Source organism: Sciurus carolinensis, chromosome 13 (genome assembly GCF_902686445.1).
Source record: "Sciurus carolinensis chromosome 13, mSciCar1.2, whole genome shotgun sequence".
NCBI lineage: Eukaryota > Metazoa > Chordata > Mammalia > Rodentia > Sciuridae > Sciurus > Sciurus carolinensis.
This window is the reverse complement of record NC_062225.1, coordinates 64,112,715-64,120,517: the sequence shown is the minus strand read 5'-3', so window position 1 is coordinate 64,120,517 and position 7,803 is coordinate 64,112,715. Positions and strand designations below refer to the sequence as shown.

At 39.7% G+C, this 7,803-nt stretch overlaps 1 long non-coding RNA gene across 1 annotated transcript; it reads right to left on the bottom strand.

Annotated features, from left to right (window-relative positions):
- Nucleotides 1-644: 644 nt before the first annotated feature.
- LOC124962814 (uncharacterized) lies at nucleotides 645-6,244 on the bottom strand. The gene is made up of 3 exons (XR_007104606.1): nucleotides 6,190-6,244; nucleotides 919-1,039; nucleotides 645-780 (listed from the first exon to the last, which is right to left on the bottom strand). It is a non-coding gene; the product is annotated as an uncharacterized LOC124962814 (long non-coding RNA).
- Between the last annotated feature and the right edge of the window lie 1,559 nt (nucleotides 6,245-7,803).

The window sequence follows — 7,803 nt, the reverse complement described above, 5'->3', positions numbered from 1 at the left end:
ATTTCTCTGAGATGAGCAGCTGTTCCTGTAAATTATGGTGTTGTCCCAAACATCTGCATATAATTGTGATGTGGCATCTACTTAAAAGAGACACATCGATGGGTAAATTAACATCACACAAACTAAATGTTACTTTAAAGACAGTTCCTGACATTTGTTTATTTTTTCAGTGTTGTTTTTCTTGGAAGATTTGCTTTTTTACACCACATTTTTTTTTCCAAAATGGATCAAGTTGTTCAATTAATTTTAAAAAATCAGACTGTTAAGAAAGACATAGAAAATCAAACCAATGTAAAAGAATCAGCAACCTCAGTCAGTTAGCTTAGAGGGGAAAACCAATTATTGTGATTAAACATTTAATTTTTTCCTAAGATTTCTGGCATCTGGGCCAAAAGGATGCTGTAATAGATGACATAAGTCTTATGTATTTGGATAAAGAATGTCAATTCTTCATGAATGAGAACCTTTTTCTAGGAATGTATTTAAAAAGGAATCTATGATATTGGGAAGACTCAGGCTAAAATTAGCCTTTTAAACATGATGTAAAATTTTTAAAATAAAAATTAAATAACTTTATAAAGTCCACATCTTCTGTATCTGTCAAAATAATCTGTCTTGCTGTGGTAATGAATGATCCTTTCAATCTCAGTAGTTTAAAACAGGAAAGTTTTCTTTCTTCCTCATGGCCGGGTGTGATGTGAGCAACATGGCTTTCTTGGGTCACTCTTAATGAAATAGAAGCTCAGGCATCTGGTCTCCTTCCATCTTGTGAGTTCATATCTTGCAGTGTTTGAATAAGAAAGAGAGGAAAGAGAGAAAGAGGGATTGTGCATGAGACATTTTAGAGACCAGGTCTATGAAGAGATACATATTATTTCCACCCACTTTTCCTTGGCCAGTCACCTGCTCCCAACTTACCTGCAGGGGCAACGGGAGTATGTGGCAGTTCTGTGTTCCCAGGGGGAGGAGGATGGGCATCTCCCAACTTCTATCCCATCCAGTTTTCATCTTAAGGCTTTTCCTCTTCTGGACCTTAAGTCTGTTGAGAAACACTTTAGTTCCTGGGGCTGCCTGGGACAAGGAAGTATGTCCATCAACTATACTCCAGTGAAGCAGAATTGCTATCTTACCATAATGTACAACAAAAAAATTATTCCTCTGTACTGATCAACTAAATACTAAACACAGGGACAGTTTTTAAATGTGCTCCCATAAATGATGACAATTCTGTACACTTAAGTATAAACATTAACATGGTCCATAAAGTGAGTGACCCTGGATCTTCTCTTCCTCACTATCCAGAGCAGCTCTGATTTTAATTGATTCTGTATTGAGGTTCCAAAGATGATTTTTCATACAAGAATTTCCCTTCCAGAAAAAGCATTTGAGAAGCACTGAATTTAGACAGGGTGCTTGAGGGACGCTGGACTCCTTTAGGCAAAAGTACACTCAAGGGTTAGAACTATCTTCCACTAAATTCAGGGGCTAGCAGGACTTTCTCACAAAATCCAAAGAATGGGCAGTGAGTGACTTCAGGGAGAGGAGAGCCTATTTAATAAAAGGAGGGGTTTTCATAATATCCATATGGTTTGAGCCCTTAGTCTGCACCAATTCAAATTTCAGCTGACCTGAAAAACTGCGCTCTGAGGAGTTTTGGAAAATTAATCAGCACATGTTCAGGAACACTTGGATCCCCACACGTTCCTTTATGAAGTTTCATGCCTATACCTTTGGCTTTGAGGTTCGTTTGCTTCATTCAGCTGCACATTGGAAAGGCCCGGATTCCTATCACAGCCAGGATTCTCTCCAGCTCCAAGGATTTGTTTGGTTTTATGCCATTCTATCCCAAGTTTTATTCCTTCCATCTGATTCATATGTTTCATTACCCACTCGGTTGTTCTTCAGGAAAGAAAGAAAAGGCAAAACTGCACCTCTCTTCAAACAGGAAAAAGGTTCTGGTTTGAATTTCCTGTCTGATTTGGGGTAGGTTCATTGGCAATTGATGATTTGGATTCGGTTCAGATTTCCGTGTAAATTTCACAGAGCTTCATTGCCTCCCTCTGGCCCTGGGTAGAGAACAGTGAGCTGCGAGACTCGGCTTAAAATCTCTCCACTTTTCATTAGTTAGCTGCTCTTCTCGTGCACATTGGAAGTGCCTTGTGTTCATCATCTTATGGCTTTTTACTCCTTCTGCGTGATTGCCAAAGAGACTGAATGGTCAGCATTGCACATGGAAGGAAACAGGGCTTAGGCAGAAAGAGCCCCTCTCACCTCAGTCCCTCCAGCCTGAGCCGCCCCTTTTTGGTGTTGTTTTCTTAATAAACTTAAAAAAAATACTTTTAGATATGCAAAATATACAAAGACAAGACAAAGAGTTATCTATATAACCACACCTCATTTCCTCTGTTATTAATATCATATGTTTCTATGGTACATTTTTCATTCTAAGGAACCAATATTGAAACATTATTACTGTGTTTGTACTTTTCTGAGTTCCTAGTTGTAACCTGTTTTCTTTATGTTCTAGGACATCTTGTCCTAGATTCTGTTTTATATTTAGTTGTCATGTCTCCTTTCTGTAGTCTGCTTTTTTATTGTCTATTTGTTTTGGGGTGTGTGTGTGTATGTGCTAGGTTGGGAAGTTATATACCTGTCATGACCCCCGGATTGGAGGCCAATGGTTTGGAGAAAATTATCGTTGAGTACTCCTGGGCTCATAACAATAATTGCAAGAATGTTAAGGAACATGCCAAATATTAGAAGTATTTCTGATGCTAGTTTATTATAATTTTAAAAAATGGAGAGGAGATAGTTATGTTTACAGAAAATTGAACAGAAAATAGAAGGTATCCTAGAGATGTAGAGAATTCGGCCTAAATGCCATTCAGGTCTACAGGGACCTACAGCATTTTCAAAGTAAGCATGAACATGTTTCTGCTAGCTGTGTTCATTTCTTTCAGGAATGCTGTTTGTCCTTAGTGACTCACAGCAGCCACTTTGATGGATTTTTTTTTTTTTTGAAATGTCTGATGTGGTGAGCTGCCTGGGTCTAGAAAGAGTTTGGTACGTAGGTTTGGGCTTCATTGGTTGTTTCCCATGGGAAAGTGAGTTGATTAGATTAAAGATGAAAGTCTGTCTCAGTCAGCTGTTTAGGCCATATGCAGATGGAAGGAAGCAGGGAGGGCAGGGTGTATACATTTGTTACAATACTTGGTTCAGATAATTTAATACTGATTTCTCACCTTTTTATTGGCGGAGGGTAGGGAGTGGTAGGTCAAAGGTGATGAGAAATCTCAAAGTATTTGCTAGTGCTGCTAGCATAACCCCCAGCCCACTCAATCACTGCCCCTAAGGCTGTCCTTGTAGGCTTTGGAAAAATGGTACAGGAGAAAGGAGAGGGAGGAACAGAACAGTGTTTCTGTTCCCTGAGAATGAAATCTCTGTGGGGTGGACAAATAGGTTTGGTGAGGTAACTCATCTTTTATGTTTTGAGCCAAAGTGAACAGAATTCATATACTTAGGACTTGTAAAAAGATAGGATTAGGTTTGTGTTTCAATTAAAATAATAATTTCTGATCTTAGAATCCACTGGAGCAAGGCATTCTTAGAAATGTTAGATCTTTCTGCTTGCCTCCAGGTGAGCAACTTGGTCACAACCAGTTGTTTACTTTTTACTCACTGTCTTATGTGATTTCTTAGATCCTTTTCAGTTAAGCAATTAAAATGAAGTACAAAATTATAGCTAACTTGGATAGATTACTTGGAAAACTTAAAACAGGACAACAATTATTTTAAATTATAGCAACCAACTTGATGAAACAGTGATTGGAGGGTTGGTGACTTATTCAACTCATTCATATTTATTTCCCTGCGACCAACTTTGACTATTTTACTAATCTGTGAAACTAGAGAAAGAAACGAAACAAGTGAATCCGTTCTAATACATGCTAAGGGCTCTAGTAGTGTGGGGGTACATAAGGGAATTGAAAAGGTAAAATGATGCATTTATATTAATTTTCATTAAAATTAGGAGGAGTCAGTTATTTCTAATTTGGTATGTTTGCTATTATTTCCTCCTCCAATTGAGAATAAACACACACACACACATACACACACACACACACCTCAAATCTCCAGTTGGGGTAGACTTTGCCCTACTATCTCAGCACCTCCTTGGCTTTTCATATTTACTTTTGATTCATTAAAGATACATTTGCGTTTCCAGTCTGCTTAGGCTTGGTGTTTCTGTTGGGAAAGTAAATGGCAAAAGACCACATGACTGCCAAGGGTAAACACTGCCAAGGCCACAGCTGCTGCTTAAGGGGAGAGCCTGGGCGGGCTGGAAAGATGAAGCAGCGTGCAGAGAAGACCTTAGACACGGAATAAAGGAAAATGAAACCAAGGTTTGCTCTTTCCTCATTGCCTCTGTTTAGGTTCTCTAGCAAATGGACTCTAAGGTGGAATTAGAAGTGCAAGCCATTTACTGGAGAACAGCACTTGTGAAGGATAAAGGGGAGGGGGACAGATACAGCTGAGGAGAGCCTCAGACCTTGTTGCAAATCTGGCATTCATGAAGGGAGAGTAGGAAGGAAGAATTGGGCAAGTGGATCTGCAGGGCACCTCTGAAAAGTCTTGGCTAGGTGGACGGGAGCCCAGAGTAACCTCTTGTTCTCTTGGGCAGACCATCTGGCTCTTGTAGGCTCTCTATCCCTGCCCACCAACCTGCGCTCAGTCATTAGCTAGAAGTAGCTCAGAGAAGCATAGCCTTAGTAGAGATGTGGCAATGGACCCCAAACTGTGGCAACTGTAGACTAGCAGATAACTACACTTCTCACTGTAGATTTTTTTTTTCAGTGCATGTACTTAAGGTATATAATAAGATGTTTTATAGACATTGTTATGGTTTGGATGTGGTGTCCCTCAAAAGCTCACATGTGAGACAATGCAAGGTTTGGAGGAGAAATATTACATTATAGCCTTAACCCAGTTAGTGAATTAATCCCTGATGGGATTAACTGGTAACCGGAAGCAGGTGGGGTGTGGCTGGAGGAAGTGGATCACTGGGGGCGTGGCTATGGTGTACATATTTTGTATCTGGAAAGTGGAGTCTTCTTCCCCCTCCCTCTCCCCTCCCCCCTCCTTCTCCCTTCCTCCTCCCCTCCCCCTCCCCCTCCTTCCTACTGGTCATGTGCGCTCCTTCCCTCTGCCACACTTTTCCACCATGATGTTCAGCCTCACCTCAAGCCCCAAGGAATGGAACTGACCTTCTGTGGATTAAGACCTCTGAAACCGTGAGCCCCTAAATAAATCTCTTCTCCTTTACAGTTGTTCTGGTCAGGTCCCTTTAGTCACAGCAGCAAAAAAGCTGACTAAAACATACATATACAAAATGGAATGCTTACCACAGTTAAGCCAATATTTTTTCACGGGAAGATCTGAATAGTGCCTTCCACGGGCCATACCCATGAATCATATTAATAATAAAAGTTAAGAAAGTCAGGAAACGGTGAATTCCATCTCAGATATCTGTGATAGTTTTCACTCACATCGTAGGTGACCATAAAAGCTACAAGACCTTCAGGGCTATGAGTTTTCCTTTATCTCTTGAAATCCTAAAGCACCTTGCAAAAGTTAGCCTGACCCAATTCAGTTTCTTACAGCTACCATATGTGGTCCAAAAACCATTGAGAACAATTTGCAGCATGCTGATACAACTTGTCAGAGCTGGAAGCCCCTTCGCAGACATGAGAACTAGCTCACCTCTCAGATCTGTGCAGAAAGGGAAATTGATTTGCTGATGTTTTCATTCTTTTTTCTTTTTTGTGATGCTGCTTCTAAGTGCTGGAGGTGTTGACTTTTCTATGACTCAAAAACATAAATTCCTTCTTAAGGTGAAGGATTAATTTTTCAAAAGGAAGAAGGTTAGCTTGTTCTAGTTTTATACTTTAAGTGTAAGAATAGGTTACCCAGAAGCAGTGGATCCAAAGTGTTATAGCAAGGGAGGGAGACAGGAGCGCAGTTAAACTTTAAGACAAAAGGGAGTTTCTGAATACCATCCCATAGGTAAATTCAGTTTTGTGGAGAGTTTTTCAAAATCATTCGGCCACTAATGTTCCATTTAGATTGTCAGAAAACAAGCCTGTCTGTCTGTTTGCTTTGACCCAAATATTCATAGTCCCCTCTTCATACCTTGCATCTCTGGGTCCAGAGAATGAAATTATCTTCACATGAGCAATAAATTGGAATCTGAAAAATCAGAGTCAAAGGGATATGAAATTCTACCTTTGGATTAACAATTACCTCTCTCAGAATTTCATCTTTTTCAGACACAAATTCCAGAGTGGGATGACATATTCCACAGTTATCTCTGGAACAATAGTACAAGTAGGCACTCAAAGAATATGTGGGATGAAATCGAGGTAACCAGGCCTGTCTCACGTAAGTAAAGCAGGTGGCTATGCTCATGTAGTGCAGGGAAGGGGAAAATGAGGTTGGGGAAGATTTGGAAACGAATTTTGCTGTGGACCAATTCTGTATGTTAAGACCTCTTACTGCCCCTCTAAACTGAGTTTCTTGGAGGAAATCATATCAATTTGCCTGGCTTACCCCAAACCCACTGCTTCACTTCTCATAAGCCTTTTTTTTTTTTTTTTCATTTCTTAAAAGATCTAGGTATGTGGTCCTGTTCTTGGATTGCTATTGATTTCATGCTTCATGACCACATGATGAGAATCATGGTTTACAATGATTTTCTTTGTTGTTTGTTTTTTAAAGTGGTAGAGCTCCTGCTTCAAAAGAAATATTAACTATAAGAAAGCGAGGATAGAGTTGCTATGTTTGAATGTGTTTCCCAAATTCACGTGTTGAAAACTTAATCTCCAAATTCCTATGTTTATGGTGTTTGGAGGTAGGACCTTTGAGAAGTGATTGGGTCATGAAGGTAGAGCCATCCTGAATGAATTAATTCATTTATGGATTCATGGATTAATGAGTTAAGGGGTTATCATTGTAGTGGCTTTGTTATAAAAGTGAGTTCTTTCTGGCATGCTTGTTTTGTCTCGCCATGCAATGTCCTCCCAAGTCATGTTGCAGCAAGAAGGCAAACACCAGAGCCAAGCAGATACTTCCACTGTGGTCATGAACTTCCCAGCTTCCAGGACCATGAACTGAATTAACCTCTATTCTTTATAAGCTCTCCAGTCTCAAGTCTTTTGTTAGCAACAGAAAATGGACTAAACTAGTGGATCTGAAGCTGTCAGTCCAGCTTCTCCTTTAGGTACCTCTCAAACCTTTAAGACTATGGACATCGTTTGAAAGTCAGTGTTAAAACGGAAAGAGGATTTTAGAGGGAGTTTAGGTCTACAGCACAGAGTCTGTGCTAGTCCAGTTAATAGATTGTGTGAACTTCAGTAAATAACAACAACAACAATAACAGTAGTAATGTAGTGCTTTAAAATGCTTATGGATATAATTAGAAATGTTGGCTAAAATTAATAGCATTATAAGGATCATCTACAGGGCACATGCATGTACAAGCACTGAGCTAAGTTACTTTGCATGCATTATTTCATTTATATACAACAAACCTGAAAGGAGTGGGAAAACTGACCTTCTTTCTGGTATGCAGTTTCCTCTAAAACAGAGTTGGCCAAATCCAGCCCATCTCCTGTTTTTGTTCTACCCATGAGTTAAGAATGGCTTTCAGATTTTTAAGTGGTTAGAAGAAGAGCATGTCATAACACGTAAACACTGTGCCAGCGTCAATTTTCAGAGTCCATAGTTCTCACGAGACGGAGCTGTGCT